Source organism: Chlorocebus sabaeus, chromosome 7 (genome assembly GCF_047675955.1).
Source record: "Chlorocebus sabaeus isolate Y175 chromosome 7, mChlSab1.0.hap1, whole genome shotgun sequence".
Classification (NCBI taxonomy): Eukaryota; Metazoa; Chordata; class Mammalia; order Primates; family Cercopithecidae; genus Chlorocebus; species Chlorocebus sabaeus.
This window is the reverse complement of record NC_132910.1, coordinates 64,849,283-64,866,595: the sequence shown is the minus strand read 5'-3', so window position 1 is coordinate 64,866,595 and position 17,313 is coordinate 64,849,283. Positions and strand designations below refer to the sequence as shown.

At 40.4% G+C, this 17,313-nt stretch overlaps 1 long non-coding RNA gene across 1 annotated transcript in view; it reads left to right on the top strand.

Annotated features, from left to right (window-relative positions):
* The window catches only part of LOC140712094 (uncharacterized), a 32,148-nt gene extending 18,112 nt beyond the window's left edge, over positions 1-14,036 (top strand). Inside the window, exons 2-3 of the long non-coding RNA XR_012093544.1 lie at positions 10,648-10,746; positions 13,676-14,036. This is a non-coding gene — a long non-coding RNA (uncharacterized lncRNA). The remainder of the gene's footprint in view (positions 1-10,647; positions 10,747-13,675) is intronic.
* The last annotated feature ends 3,277 nt before the right edge of the window (positions 14,037-17,313 follow it).

Genomic DNA, 17,313 nt, shown 5'->3' with positions numbered 1-17,313 from the left:
CAATTCCCACCAAAATACCACCATCATTCTTCACAGAATTAGAAGAAACAATCCTAAAATTTATATGGAACCAAAAAAGAGCACACATAGCAAAAACAAAACTAAGCAAAAAGAACAAATCTGGAAGTGTCACATTACCTGATTTCAAACTATACTATAAGGCCATAGTCACCAAAACAGCATGGTACTGGTATAAAAATAGGCACATAGACCAATAGAACAGATTAGAAAACCCAGAAATAAAGCCAAATACTTAAAGCCAACTGATCTCCACAAAGCAAATACAAGCATAAAGTGGGGAAAGAACACCATATTCAATATATGGTGCTGGGATAATTGGCAAGTCACATGTAGGAGAATGAAACTGGATCCTCATCTCTCATCTTATACAAAAATCAACTAAAGATGGATCAAGGACTTAAATCTAAGACCTGAAGCTATAAAATTTTTAGAAAATAACAGTGGCAAAACCCTTCTAGTCATTGGCTTAGGCAAAGATTTCATGACCAAGAACCCAAAAGCAAATGCAATAAAAACAAGATAAGTAGTTGGAATTTCATTAAACTAAAGAGCTTTTGCACAGCAAAAAGAACAGTCAGCAGAGTAAACAGACAACCCACAGAGTGGGAGAAAGTCTTCACAATCTATACATCTGACAAAGGACTAATATCCAGACTCTACAATGAACTCAAACAAATTAGCAAGAAAAGACAAACAATCCTATCAAAAAGTAGGCTAAGGACATGAATAGACAATTCTCAAAAGAAGATATGCAAATGGCCAACAATCATGAAAAAATACTTGACAACACTAGTGATCAGGGAAAAGCAAATCAAAACCACAATGTGATATCACCTTACTCCTGCAAAAATGGCCATAATAAAAAAATCAAAAAATAATAGATGTTGGCATGGATGCAATGAACAGGGAACACTTCTACACTGCTGGTGGGAATGTAAACTAGTACAGGCACTATGGAAAACAGTGTGGAGATTCCTTAAAGAAATAAGAGTAAAACTAGCATTTGATCCAGCATTCCCACTACTAGGTATCTACTCAGAGGAAAAGAAGTCATTATATGAAAGAGATACTTCACACACATGTTTATAGCAGCACAATTTGCAAGTGCAAAAATGTGGAACCAACCCAAATACCCATCAAATCAATGAGTGGATAAAGAAACTGTGGTACATATATAATGGAATACTACTCAGCCATAAAAGTGAATTAATGGCATTTGCAGCAACCTGGATGAGATTGGAGACTATTATTCTAAGTGAAGCAACTCAGGAATGGAAAACCAAACATTGTATGTTCTCACTTATAAGTGGGAGCTAAGCTATGAGGATGCAAAAGCCTAAGAATGACACAATGGACTTCAAGGACTCATGGGGAAAGGGTGGAAGGGAATTGAGGGGTAAAAGACTACAAACTGTGTGCAGTGTATACTACTCGGGTGATGGGGGCACCAAAATCTCACAAATCACCACTACAGAATTTACCCATGTAACCAAACGCCACCTGTTCCTCAACAACCTATGGAAATAAAAAATTAAAAACAAACAAAAAAACCCAAATGTAATGAGGGTGGAATAATCATCACCCTGCCCCTTTCAGGTGAGTAAACATGGCATGCAGCTGTTCACTGTATCTGAAAGTCTCACAGAAGAAATATAATGCCCTTGCCTCCTAGGCTGATTTGGAAACCATATTGGCAGACAAAGTTGCCTGTCTCTGAGTCAATTACGTTGTGTAATAAAGTTTATTGAATAAGTTCTGGTCAGTCAAGCTTCTGTTCATATAGCTGATATAATTGCTTCCTAAGCTAAAAGCTATTTTTTGGCCAAGTAATTTAATTGTTCTGGGTCTCAGTTTCCTCAAATGAAAAAGAGGAAGTTGTGCCAGTTTGTAAGAGTCCTTAGCTCCATCGGTCCACACTAAGCTGCCTGAGAATGACCAGACCCAGGGTTTTTGTATTTTGTCCCTATTATTTAACATATGTCAATCATATTTTTATTTTCATCGTTTATCAGAAAATTTGACTTCAACTTTTTGAGTTGTAACCCGGTCTATTACATTTATATGCCCACTCTTACTTTCTATCAATTCATTTACAAAAACAAACTTGCTTAGAAAATTCAGTCATACAGAGCAAAGTTTTCTATCTTGATAGCTTTCTGATTTGTTATTTTTAATTCTTAAATATAATTTTCAAGAAATGTATTTTTTCCTTGGGCTGCCATAACAAAGTACCAGAAATTGGATGCCTTAAACAAGAAAAGTGCATCATTTCACAGTTCTAGAGTGGCTAGAAGTGCAAAAATCAAGGTGCTGGAAGGATTGGCTTCTGAGCTCTGTGAGATCTTTCCTAGTTCCCAGCAGCCTCAGGCACTCGTTGGCTGTAGATGGCCTTCTCCCTGTGTCTTTACATGTCTTTCCTTTATCCATGTCTATTTCTGTGCCCAAATTTCCCTCTTTTAATAAGGACGCCAGTCAGATTAAGGCCTACCCTAATGATCTCATCTTAATCTGATCACTGGCAAAGACCTTATTGCCAAATAAGATCACATCGTTTCAACCCATAAACAAGAAGGAAAAGAGGCAATGTGATTCTAAATCACTGCTTACAATGTCTCCCTTTCCAAGTTTGACCTTTTAAAAATGATACTGCCACCTGAGGCTTCCAGTCACCCCATCTGCTTTCTTTTCATATTTGCATAATTCTCTCTCTCCTCTCCTCTTTTTTACCCTTTCCCCATCACTCTCTCTGTTTTCTCTGTACAATGTGAACATCTAAGAACTTGATGCAGACTTTTGAGCCCTCTGTTTTTTGTTTTTCAATTATCTCATTCATGAAAGTAGCTTTAGCCACTGTGGATTATAACCTGCAGTTACTTGTTTAAAAGCAGGGACTTCTAGGAACATATAGTCCTTAAACTCAGGGAAGAGGGAAGGGGCTGTGAAGAAGAGAAACATCCACATCAGTGATGAGATGAATAGTGGCCAAGGAGAGGTGGGATTCTAAATCTGCAGGTCCATTAACCCAGGTTTGGACAATTGAGAAAATTCCCCGTAAAACTGCTGATAAAATTTGTGCAGTTCTTCCTGGTTGAGACCCCCTCATCCCAGATCCTGGCTATTATCGTAGAGTAAAATTTGCCCTGGTCTGAAATGTATATTTATGCCAAGGTGCCACTGGTGCTTCTGAAATAGTCCCTCAACTTACCCCTAGCAATATATACATAGTACAAGAGCCAGGAAAACCCACTAGAAAATTAATCTAAAGCTCCTGGATCTAGGACTAGTCAGTAATTAGCATCTCTGCGGTTGGTGCTTTTCAGCAAGAAAAATCTAATTGTGTTTTAATGGTTTCTGGGACTGCAATGTCATGAGTATTATTCCTTCTCTTTCAATCTATATTTATTACCATTGATTAAATGTGTTCTCCATATTTCCCTCTGTACATTCTTGCTTTATATGTATGTCTGTTCCAGATTGCATTCCAAGATTGTAAACTGCCATCGTAGTGTTCCTCAAACCGTGGCATGCATAAAAATCATTGAGAAATTTATTTTTAAAAATGCATATATAGGTCCAGGCATGGTGACTCATGCCTGTAATCCTAGGACATTGAGAGGTCGAGGCGGGTGGATCACCTGAGGTCAGGGGTTTGAGACCAGCCTCGCCAACACGGCAAAACCCCGTCTCTACTAAAAATACAAAAATTAGCTGGGCATGGTGGTGCATGGCTGTAATCCCAGCTGCTACTCAGGAGGCTGATACAGGAGGATCACTTGAACCTAGGAGGCAAAGATTGCAGTGAGCTGAGATCAGGCCACTGCACTCCAGCCTGGACAACAGAGTGAGATGGAAAAAAAAAAAAAAATCTTGTATAGGTTCACTATTTAAAGGGATTCTGAATCAAGATCTGGAAGAGGGATCTTAGAACCTGTATTTGTAACAAGTACCCTCTATGGTTCTGATACAGCTGATCCTTGGATCCCATTTTAAGAAACATAAACCAATACGGTGGGAACTGATTCCTTTTAAGATGACATATCACTCATTCATGAGGATTGCTGCAGGCCGGTAGATATTTAACCAACTCTAGTTGTTGGCTGCTGATGTTAATTGTCTGCTAAGTACTTCTTATGGCCAAATTGCTATACAGAAATTGAGTTTCACGTAGTCCATTAGGCACTGAGAGACAGAATAAAAGCCTGATGGATTTTCTTCGTGAATGGTAGAGATGAGCATCAATTCTTAAATAAGCCCGGAAAACACCCTCTTTTCTTTGATGCCCTGTAATTCCTTTATTACAACAGGTCTTGTGGATTGCTATTTTGTACGGATAACAACATACAGATGAAAAAGCATTTGTACGTACAGAGATGTACTCATTTCTCCCTCTCTGTGGCCCATCACACTGTTACCTCTCTTCACATTTGCCTGATGTCAATTGAGGAAGATGCATTTATTTTATCAATCAGAAAAATATTGCCCACAAAGAGAAGTACCTCATTAGGGCCAGAAGCACTGCGCCCTAGCTAAATAAATGTTCACCTAGTAGGCAAGGAAAACTGAGAAATACCAGCCCCTACTAGGGCTAAGGTTCCAGCATAGACAGAGCCCTAATTTTCATGCCTCCAGCAGACACTTCCTCTGACTCCCTTTGGGGAAGCATAGCACCCCACGCTCCCCTCATCCCATGACAGCCCTTATCTAGAACTGCATCATTGACAGCTCACTTGTCTGAATCTCAATCTCATTTCTCCTTGAGGGGTAGGAATTATGTCACAATCATCTGTGTATCCACAGCTCTTGGCAAACTGCCTGACCTAAAGTAGGCAATGAATCAATAAACTAACCTCCTGGAAAAGCAGAGCTAGTTCCCTTAAATGCTTCTAGGGAAATTCCTAGTTTCTGTGGTGGTGTTGGGTCCATACTGGAATTCACCTGGCAGCCCAGCCAGTTCCCAGTGTCTCCACCTTGTGTTGCATCTGCTTCACTAGATTTGTTCTAGAAGAAATGGCTGGAAAGAGATTTTTGTTTTTCATCGTCTTAAACTCCCAAATATAAAATGTCCAGGGTTAAGAGCAGGTTTAGAAACATGAAGGAGTGGTGTGTGTTGTGGGGTTGAAAACATTTTCATATCTGTCAAGATTCTGAATCTCACCCTTCACAACTGAAGTTACATTTGGAAACCACATATAGATTTGTTCAAAAACCTACAAATATTTTTAAAAACATTTTCTCTTTTGTTTACCCACTGTTTCTCTTCTTATAATATATCTGTATTTTTATTTATTTGATAAAATATGAATCAGGTAAAAGTTGGAAGAGGAAATCTGATGATTTGGCAGAGTTTATCATTCGCCATCTCCTAAAATGTGCTTAATGCATCTGGATACTGGAAGGAGGCAATAAGACATTTTCTCAACCCCACGAAGAAAATGGGGGGGGGGGAATTCTTTCCCCTTAGAATCTTCATGCTCCATCTTAGCCATCCATGGCACTTGCAGCTGAGCCATTTTCTACCTTTGATGCATCCTTGGTAGAAAAAGAAAGTACGGCCTTTATAACTAAGAGTCTGTAAATAAAACAGAATCTAAGCTTTGAGGTATAACAGGAAATGGAATGATTTCATTTAAAATCTGATGACTCTAACACCTGGTGGTTTAAAGCACTGATGTATAAAGAAGGAGGCAAAACCTTTAAGAAACCAAAAAAAGAGAAACACTGTTGAATTTGCTCTTTGGTACAGATTCTCTCTTGATACTAATACTAAGAGTAGAGCACCAAGGCTTTCTCCTGCTTCCTGTTTACAAGATGAAGTGGCATCATGATTCAGGGCAGACATTTTAGAATCAGACAAAACCAGATTTGAATGTTGCCTGGACTTGGAAAAGTGATTGATTTCAACTCTGGAAACCTCAATTCACTTATCCAGGAAAATGATTAAAATACCTCATGGAAATTGATTGTATGAATAACGTCTCTTTAGACAGCATATATAGGCTATATAGAAAGAGCACTTAGCATAGTGCCTAGCTCATTATAAATGCTCGGCCAGAGTGGTGGCTCATGCCTGTAATCTTAGTACTTTGGGAGGCTGAGGCAGGTGGATTGCTTGAGCCCAAGAGTTTGAGATCAGCATGGGCAATATAACCTTACCCTGTCTCTGCTAAAAAGAAAAAAAAATAGCTGGGCATGGTGGCATATTTGTAGTCCCAGTTACTCGGGAGCCTGAGGTGGGAGGATCACTTGAGCCCAGAAAGTTGAGGCTGCAGTGAGCCAAAATTGCACCCCTGCACTCCAGCCTTGACAACAGAGTCAGACCGTGTCTCAAATAAATAAAATAAAATAAAATAAAATAAAATAAAATAAAATAAAATAAAAATGTTCCACAAAAGCAAGATATTATTAAATTTTGAACATAGGCAAAAGAGCACTCAGAATGGAGACTGGCCCCTGGTTGCTGAACTGTCCTATTTTATTCTTACACATCCCTTCTCTTACACTTCTCCAGGTCTTTGCATGAGTCTAGGTTATTGTATTTTTTCTTCTTAATTTCTCCTGTCATTTTTAGTATACTATTTTAACCCTATGAAGTTGTTGATATATTTTGTCATTTCAGACCTGCAAAAACAGCTGTTTCATAGGATCCAACCAAATATCTTTCCACAGGTTAAGAGTCATTGTCCATTGTTAGAAGATTTTCTAAATGAATAAACAGGCTGGGAAAATTATTTTCAGCAGACTCAAATCATATCATTATAATTGGTTCACCCACTGAACTTAAATGGACCCTAGGACACAGTACTTAGCTCATAAAAAATCTCTTTAATATAAGCTTTACATTAAAGCACCTGTGATTAGTTCCATTAAAAGACTCTTCTGTGATTCACAACAAGAATTTTACAACAAATTATATGCTATGTAACTGAGGATTTTAAAGATAACTTTTCTACATATAACCCAAAATTGCGTTCTTTTTTACCATCTATGAAATCAAGAAAGCATAGAAAGTGTGGTTACAGAAAATAAAAACTTCCTAGGCAACCACCTCACACAATACAAAAATAATCAAATGCTGGCAGAAACGGTCCCTGGGAAATAGTGGCTCATTTGTTTAGAGTTCTACTGTTATTAGCTTCTGGTGATCAGGGAGTGAGAAATGGAAAGTATGCCACAGAGAGTCATTAAGAACACTCTAGATAGAGATAACCCATTTAGCTGACAAGCCACACAATGCAGTTTGAATTAAAAGCAAACACACGAAAACCAAGAAAAAATGTAAAACCAGTAGAGAGCATGAAGACCCTGAAAATCCTGACAGATTCCTAAAGTCTCCACAAAGATTTCAGTGTTATTGTCCTAAACCAAGAAAAAATGCCAAATGTGCTTTTAAAAGCTATGAAAATGAAAAGAAGACAAATTCCGAGGTGGAACCCGGCAATGTTAAAATCAGAGGTTTAAAATGCTTGAAGGGTCCCCTCCTCTGTGGCTTTAAACAACCAGATGCTTCTGCAGAGGCAGCACCTCCACGGTCAGTCCTGATCCGAGTGCAGAGCCCAATCTGGAACCTTCCAGGCACTGCCAGAATTCCTGGAGCTCATTCATTTGGCTTTCCTTGTGCTGTCACCTACTCAAAATAATAGAACCAGACTTTGACCTCTGAAGACTGAATTAATCATTATGTCCACTTTGAAAAGTTTTCTAAACGCTTGCTGAATGCAGAAACTGTACTGATGTTGAAAGAATCTGAGAGTGTGATGTGCCCATTACAGGCCCAGAGCAGAGTGGGGTCCCCTCTCTGAATGCACAGCATAGACTTGGGGGATGCTCAGCTACTCTCTCTAGGCTTTTGGCACTGTCATCATTGAGCAAAACCTGCTAAAGGGTTACAGCATCCTTGCTTTCTTACCCTTTCCCACACCTACAGCTTCTCATATTTGAGAGAAGGATACTGATTGCATAAGCATGGAAGAATTTCCCAGTGGGGTTATCGAGATATGAAAGGGATGACCCGAATTTTTGCTTTCACGTATACACAAAAGTGTTGAGATATATTCTCGATTAATAACAGCAAAGTCAGAGATGTGGATCATTTCGGGCTTAAAAAATGAAATGCTTTCAAATTATTAGATGTATTTAACTGATAAAAGCTAGAAAATCAAGTCAGAATTGTTTGCCGTCGAAGACTTTTACCTGAATTTATCTGATCAGTTCCTCATACCTTCTTGAATTTTTCTCTGTATGAGTAACCTTTTATATTACTTACCATAAAAATAATTGCTCCAAAAAGAAACATGGTTAAATCAACTATTTGATAAAATATATTTTATCTTCTCTGAATTCAACTTTTTACAATAAAACAGTCAGATCTGTTTATACAAACATGGCCATTTAAGACTAAATGAGTTCTTCACAATATTTTATTCACCCAAACCAGTTAGTTAATTGTATAGGTTTTAGTCAGAAGAAAGGCCAGTCACTATATAGCTGTGTCCCTTTGCAACACCAGCATCAAAAGGAATCCTCCTGGATGCAAATCCCCACATTCAGGCTTCTCTTCGCTCACACTCTCCTCGCCATTGGCCAGGTGACTGCAAGGCTGTCTCCCTCGACCCCTTCAGGTCTTTGCTAAGAGTCACTTTGGTGAGGCCTTCCCTGCCCAGTTCTGTTCAAAGCTGCAAGCCCACCCCTCTGCTCTAGTTCCTATTGTACTTCCCTGATTTGTTTATCTCAATGGGATCTTTGTCCTCTTCATTGTTATATATTTCATTCTTTTTTTTATGAAGATTTCTCCTTTCTGTAACGGGAGGCAGCTCTTGCCTCTTCTTTGTTGCTCTATTTTCAGGACCTAAAAGAGTGCCAGGCACATTGTAGGTGATAAATAAAGACTTATTAAATAACAGAAAGAGACACTTGTGTGATTGAAAGTTTGCTTTGCAGCCATCTCTGTAGTCACTCACTATGAATGGAATTAATTTATATATCTAGGAAAATATATCATAAAACGTCTCTGCAGGGCAAATAAAATGTGCCAAAACAAATAGTGAGAGTAAGTGTGATACATTATTTTGGGGTATTACGAAACCAAACACACAAAAGGGCAATCTCTGAAGAGGAAAAACACCACCAAAAAAGTCTGTTTGAGTAGAGAGACACATTCTCAAAAGTGCTTTGCAATGCTTAGAACAGGACAACAATAAATAGTGCGCATGCCTGGAACGATTATGAACAGGTGAGTTGGCTGCCTCTTACCGTGGATTTTTAGCTTTATAATGTTCTGCAGAGGTTGCCAAACATTATGAACTGAAACCAAAGGAAAGATTCCCCTGAGCTGCTGACAGAGCTACTTGCCAAGAGTTTCATGTTTCTGAGCTGGAGGTGCAGTTGAACAGTGAAAGAGGCTTCCTGGAGCTAATGAGCCCTTTTGCAGGTGCTCTGCATTGCTGAGGCCATACAGAAGTCAATGCCCTGTCAGTGATTGCTCAAGGGAACTCTCTGGAATTTAATTGGGCTTTCTGATATTATCATTAGGCACAGCTATTGGTGTGTCCCCAGGTGACCTGAGATGACTGCTCGGTAGTTGTTGCTCCCTCCTTTGGCACTTGCTAGAGGAGTGTTTACCATTTGTTAAGTTACAGAACAGAAAGGGCAGAAGAGGATTTAGTACAACACGTGATGGCAGCCCACAGTTGCTAACCTTCACCTCACAGGAGGTGTCCTTCATAAACTAATTCAACAGCAATGGCACAAGCAGCACCTATTCTGCCTCTGGATGGAGGACAAGGGTGATGCTATGGTTTCTTCCCTCTGCTTCCATTTTCATTTGCTGCTAGCTTTCTTCTCCCCTTATTGTGGGCTGGGGGTATATGGGTGGTCTAAATTCCATGACATTTTATTGCCCAGTCATTTGGTGAAGCCTGTCCAGGGAGAATTGCTTTAGTGGCTGAGTCAGCAACATATAATGGAATTCTTGACTCCTAGCTAGATACTTCATTCTATTCTAATGATATGGAGGCAAGAAGGACTTCACAGATTAATTCACTTTCTCAAAAAAAAAAAGTGCACCCTATTTTCTTTAGAAATGAGCATTTGGAATTTGCTCCTGCTGTAGGGAGGATGAAGAGTGCAAAGGTTCAACTTCTGAGCTCTGCCTCTGAGCACTGCCTCGCCACCGAGTAGGTATGCACACTTGGTGAGTCAGCAAGCCCCTTCATGTCTCAATTTTCTTGTCTATGAAACAGAGATAATAAAAGTATCTACCACCCAGGATTGTAGAGAGAATTTAATGAAACCATGTACCTAAAGCATTTAAGATCATACCTGACACATAATCTTTCAATAAATCTTCACTGTTATAATTATTTCTGGTTACACATTACACACAGAAAAATGCATCAAACTCTTCCTAACATGAATATGTGATAAATTTAGAGCATTGCATAGTCTTCCAGACACCTCTCAAGTATCAGTGCTTATGAGACCAGGAGGAGATAAAGGATGATTATCCACAATCTTAACTACATTTCAGCTGCAACCGGTCAACTCTATTTTCATCAGGCTTAAGAAGTAATTACCAGGCTGATGTTTGTTTCATCATCTCTGTCTCCTTCTTGTCACCACTTCGTTCAGGTGCTGATCAGCAGTGCAACTTGTCTGGGAAAAGAGAAGAAACCAGGGAAAAGGAGAAGCCAGTAGCCTGGATGATCCCCAGCAAAGCAAAGGCTTCAAGTTAGTGAGTGGGATCAAGTCACACCTTCCCATCTCAGGATGTTGGTGATTTACCTGTGAGTTCAGGGTCTGCTTGGAGCCTGGAGGAGCTGGCTCTCAAAGACCTACTGGCCAGTGATAAGAAGGTCCACGTTGTACTTTTCTACTGTTACAAACCTAGGCTGAGCCACAGAGAGTTAAAATGATGTTAGTAAATTTGAAAACTTCTGGGAATTCATTGCATCAGCAGCACTGGGCTTCAGCTTAGGTAGAGGTGGTGAGGAGCTACAGGACACAGTTGAAGGCACATTAGGAAGAAGATCATCTTCCTCTTTGTCTGCACCCCTCCCAAGCAACAAATCTCCACACTCTGGGCTGGTGATTTGGGCTGAGACGGTTGGTTGGCTGCCAAAATCCATATTCCTTTATTTCCAGAATAAAACAACAGCAACTAGCAAAGGGGGAGACCATGTGACTAAGTTCTCTCGGTGAACGATCAGCCCAGGTGGTTATGCTTCTCCCGGATCTGAGCTCTCAAGATAGCAGCTGGGCTTCCACACTCTCCTTCCCCTCCACTACTGGCTGCATATACCCAGAGGCCTCACCAGAGGGGCTTTGAATGACCACATAAAGGAAATCCGTCCAATAACCCAAATATCCACACTGAACTGTCAGGTGCACGAAAAATAAAATTCCATTGTGTTTGAATCTAGGATGACAGCTTAGCCTATCTTAACACCCTGCCCGAAATTTCACTTTTGAAAATATACTCCTTTGAATTAAGGCTTTTTTTCTTCATTCAGCCCCAATAAAAGAAATATCTATCTGGGATATATAAAATATTATACTTTCTTAGTAATTTGTTCTTAGATGATTCAATCAGATTTACTGAGAACTGATTACAGCATGGGTCAGGAAGGAGAGGACATTTGAAAAGGGAGGAATATATAAACAGAGAAGGGACCAGGACCCTGAAAGCCTGGGCGAGAGTGACCTTTTTGTGTTTCACAACTTTGCATGAATGATGACAGACTTAATAAGGCCAAATTCCATCTTCCTCATGTTTACACGGATGGATGGGTTGGCTTCTCTCTCCTCCTAACTGAGGAAACAGCTCCCATGGGTGTTTGCTGTTCTCTGGGGCATGTTTCAGGGAGCTCCACTGTATGGTCTGGGCACCCACCATGTTCTGGCACATGTACACGATGTAATTTCTCCTCCAGGGGTTAACAGACCTCCGATGCTTACAGCTGGGCTTCCCACAGAGTGAGGTGGAGCTCACATCTGATAATCAAGCTCTGGGTCACTATGGCCATTGGATCCTACTGGACAAAGTGATGGTGGTGGATACTTTTCAGATTTGTACCTGCTTCTAAATGAGTTTTGATCTTTGGACTAATTTGGGATTTGCTGCTCACTCTAATTTAAACTATTTCATTTTAGTTTAGTGGAACTATTTCAGTTTAGTAGAGTAGCATTTATTGGGCACTCACTATACGCTGGGCATTAGGAGTTTTCTGGGGCATAGATGGAATTGTTTTTCCTTTAAAATGAACTCTACCTCCACATACACATCTGGAGTTGCCCATATTCTGGGAGATTTGAGTTCAGAAGGCTGAGCCGACCTCCTTTACTGCAGGAGCTGGGGCTGAAAGAGAACATGAGCTATGGCAGAGAGGTAGAATAGAGATGCCTTCTTCCTCATCTTCTCTCCTATCCTTCTTCCCCAGCGAGAGACCACTGAACTCTCCTCAGCGTGTAGATTTTCATTTGCATTGACTCCTAATACAAAATCCTGGATCTAACAACAAATCTTTGTTCTCTGCATAAAGTCTTGGACCATTATTGAGGAATCTGGGCCAGAAACACATAAGACCTCTATTCATCAGTTTCCATTTGTTGCAGGACTCAGGTTGTTTCTGGGATACCTCAGTTACCAGATCTTCCTTCGATAGGGAAGGGGATGATGGCATATGATCTGTTTACTCTATTCATTCCTAAGCCAAACAGGAAGACTAAAAAACATTGCTGTGCTGTCCTCCTGAAACTGAATTCTTATTTTAAAAATCTTCATGATCCACTCTCTTCATTTTGATGGTCATTAATTCCACTCATTTAATCTAAAAGAAGGAAATAAATCCTTAGTACAGCACTATTGAAATAACCACCAGAGGCACTGAGAGAGGCGATCCACCAATTGCCTCATTTTGTCTAGAGACCTTCATTTTTAGCAACAGGAAGAAAGATTTCAAATGTGTTTGGTAGTAAGAATGGTATTTATATGTTCATTCCTCAAACTGCCAAAGAGAGGAGCTCTTGGCATGGGTGGGAAAGTCAGTACAAAGAAGTGGGGAAGGAGAAGGGATCCCAATTTTGGTTTCAAATCAATGCCTAATCCAATTTTTATTTACTAAAATGAAGCTGATACTTCCTCCTAAATCTTTTTTCCCATTTGGTTCAGAACTCATAGCACAGGCGATGTGATCCAGTATCACTGTCAAACCCCATAGTAACCAGAATAGATAATTAAGAAAGACTATTCACATTGGTAATCTGTCACAGGAATAGAAAAAAATATGAAAAAGAAAGAATGTTAACATCCTTATACTCAGGTTCAGATGTGGTTTATAAAAATTGGTTTCAAAATGTTTTTTGAAAGTGAAAGTTCCAAATATGCACTTTAATTATTTGTTCAGTTTTTTTGTTGTTGTTAATTAAATTCAGGGTCACCAGTGGGTGAATTTCATAAGCAGTGACAAGGTGGAAGATTGATACATCAAATCAAAATTGTGATAATATTCAGAATCCCCAGTCTTGTAATAGGAAAGAGATTTTGTTAATGTGTGATTCACATATTTTGTTGATATGTCTGTGATTCAGGGGTTGTTTTGTAGTTATCTGGAGGAAAAGAAAAACATTCATGCATTAATCAGGTTGGTTTTTTTTCCAGATGGAATCTTACTCTGTTGCCCAGGCTGGAGTGCAGTGGCACGATCTCAGCTCCTTGAAACCTCCACTGCTCGGGTACAAGCAATTCTCCTGCCTCATCCTCCCAAGTAGCTGGGACTACAGGCACCCACCACCATGCCCAGCTAAGTTACAAAACTTAGTAGAGACAGGGTTTCACCATGTTGGCCAGGCTGGTCTCGAACTCCTGACCTCAAATGATCAGCCCCCTTCTGCCTCCCAAAGTGTGGGGATTACAGGCGTGAGCCACCATGCCTGGTCAATCCGATTTTCTAAGTAAGTATTTAAGAACCAAAACAATTTCTAATGCAATATAATGCCCCAAATTGAACTTCAACCAAATGTAAATCAGCTCATTTGTAAAGTCTCCTTTTTAATACATGCTAATTTAAAATATATACATATTTCACTGATTTTAATGTACAAATTAGTAAGTATTTTTTGTAAGATAAAGAACAAAACTATAAAGTTTCACAAACAGAAATGGATCTAATGGGTCATTTAGGGAGAAAGTAGTCTCTGTCTAAGAAGTTTTATTAGAGTAAAGCATTAGACATTGTATTAGTCCGTTTTCATGCTGCTGATCAAGACATACCCGAGACTGGGAAGAAAAATAGGTTTAACTGGACTTATAGTTCCACGTGACTGAGGAGGCCTAGGAATCATGGCTACTTCCTAGATACAATGCGGGTACAGGTATGGGGTAAATACCGCCATCCCAAATGGGAGAAAATGGCCAAAACAAAGGGGTTCCAGGACCCACACAATCCAAAATCCAGTGGGGCAGTCAAATTCTAAAGCTCTAAAATGATCTCCTTTGACTCCATGTCTCACATCTAGGTCATGCTGATGCAAGAGGTACGTTTTCATAGTCTTGGGCAGCTCCACCCCTGTAGCTTTGCAGTGTATAGCCCCCTCCCAGCTGCTTTCATGGGCTGGCCCTGAGAGTCTGCGGCTTTTCCAGGCGCACGGTGCAAGCTGTCAGTGGATCTACCATTCTGGGGTCTGGAGGACGGTGGTCCTCTTCTCACAGCTCCACTAGGCAGTGCACCAGTAGGGAGTCCGTGTGGGGGCTCTGACTCCACATTTCCCTTCCACACTGCCCTAGCAGAGGTTCTCCATGAGGGCACGTCTCCTGAACTTTTGCCTGGATGTCGAGGCGTTTCCATACATCTTCTGAAATCTAGGTGGAGGTTCCCAAACCTCAATTCTTGACTTCTGTGTGCCCGCAGGCTCAACACCACATGGAAGCTACCAAGGTTGGGGGCTTGCACCCTCTAAAACCATTGACTGAGCTGTACCTTGGCCCCTGTTAACAATGGCTAGAGCAACTGGGACACAAGGCACCAAGTCCCTAGGCTGCATACAGCATGGCGACCCTGGACCTGGCCCACAAAAGCATTTTTTCCTCCTAGGCTTCCCGGTCTGTGATAGGAGGAGCTGCTCTGAAGACCTATGACATGCCCTGGAGACATTTTCTCCATCATCTTGGGGATTAACATTCAGCTTCTTGTTACTTATGCACATTTCTGCAGCCAGCTTCAATTTCTTGTCAAAAAAATTGTTTTTTCTTTTCTAAGGCATCATCAGGCTGCAAATTTTCTGAACTTTTATGTTCTATTTCTCCTTTAAAATGGAATGCTTTGCTGCTTAGAAATTTCTTCTGCCACGTACCCTAAATCATCTCTCTCAAGTTCAAAATTCCACAAATCTCTAGGGCAGGGGCAAAATGCCACCAATCTCTTGCTAAAACATAACAAGAGTCACCTTTGCTCCAGTTCCCATCAAGTTCCTCATCTCCATCTGAGACCACCTCAGCCTGGACCTTATTGTTGATATCACTATCAGCATTTTTGTCAAATCCATTCAACAAGTCTCTAGGAGGTCCCAAATTTTCCCACATTTTCCTGTGTTCTTTTTAGCCCTCCAACCTCCAACTGTTCCAACCTCTGCCTGATACCCAGTTCCAAAGTCACTTCCACATTTTTGGGTGTCTTTTCAGCAATGCCCCGCTTTACTGGTACCAATTTACTGTATTAGTCTGTTTTCACGCTGCTGATAAAGACATACATGAGACTGGGAAGAAAAAGAGGTTTAATTGGACTTACAGCTCCACATGGCTGGGGAGCCCTCAGAATCATGGTGGGAGGTGAAAGGCACTTCTTACATGGTGGCAGCAAGAGAAAATGAGAGAGATGTAAACCCAGAAACCCCTGATAAAACCATCAGATCTCTTCAGACTTATTCACTACCATGATAACAGTATGGGGAAAACTGCCCCTATGATTCAATTATCTCCCACTGGGTCCCTCCCACAACACGTGGGAATTGTGGGAGTACAATCCAAGATTAGATTTGGGTGGGGACACAGAGCCAAACCCGATCAGATGTATTATATAAATTTATTTTACTTATATTTTCTTATATTTTGAAATATTTACTATTTTGTTACTTGTACAAGTAATATATTTTCAAGGGAGAAAACTTGGAAAATACAGAAATACACAAAGAAAAAGCCTAAGAACTAATTGTTGTGCTCAAAGATGACTACTGTTCATGTAGCCTTTCTGTTGTGTTTGTGTGTGTGTAGGTGTATGTGTGTCTTTATACGTGCATTGTATGTGTTTACATCGGTGTGTGTATGTATATGTGTGTCTGTGTATATGCAAGTGTGTATGTATATGCGTATTTATGTATATGTGTACATGTATGTGTGGAGTATGTCTGTGAGTATATGTGTGTATGGGTAGGGGTGTATGTGTGTATGTATATATATGTGTAGGTGTGTGTATGCATAGGTGTATGTGCATGTATATGTGTATTTGTGTGTGTGTGTATGTATGGGGGTGTGTGCATGTGTAGGTGTGTGTATATGTGTAGGTGTAGATGTGTGCATGTATGTGTGTATATGTGTATGTGTAGATGTGTGTATGTGTAGATGTAAGTGTGTGTGTATGTGTATATATGTGTAGGTGTGTGTATATGTGTACATATGTGTAGGTGTATGTGTATATATGTGTAGGTATGTGTATGTACATATGTGTAGGGTGTGTGTGTATATACGTGTAGGTGTGTGTGTGTGTATGTGTGTTATGTGTATGTGGTGGTGGAGGTGTGTATCAGATGCTAAATGATACTTTTCCTGTTGACTCAGAGTCTGAAGCTTTTGTGGAGCCCTGAAGGTTAAGAATTCTAGGTGCCCAACCATTCCCCCTTGCAGGACAGGCTAAGAGTTTGTGAAACCAGTTTGACAACCCTAACTCATCAATCACATTGGAAGAACCTAGTAAAAAGAGGAAGGTAGGGGTAGAGCCGGACCAGGTGGTATGGAGTACTTTGCAGAGATTGCTGATGTCCTGTGAATTTCTCCTTCATGTCCCCAGCTAAGCCTGTAGAGCTTTGAGGAGGCCACATGCAAAGATAGGCATGTGTCCCCTGGGATTTGGGAAATTGAGATAGCCTGACTCAGGCCAGAGGAGTTCCAAGTGGCCTGTGGTGGCAGAGCAAAGAAAAGAGGCAGGTCTACTTTGGTATGGCCTGAGCTTCCAGATACTTACAGGTTAAGAACGCACAAGAGTCAAGTGGACAAAGCAGCTCAGTGTGACTGGTCCTGAGCTGGCC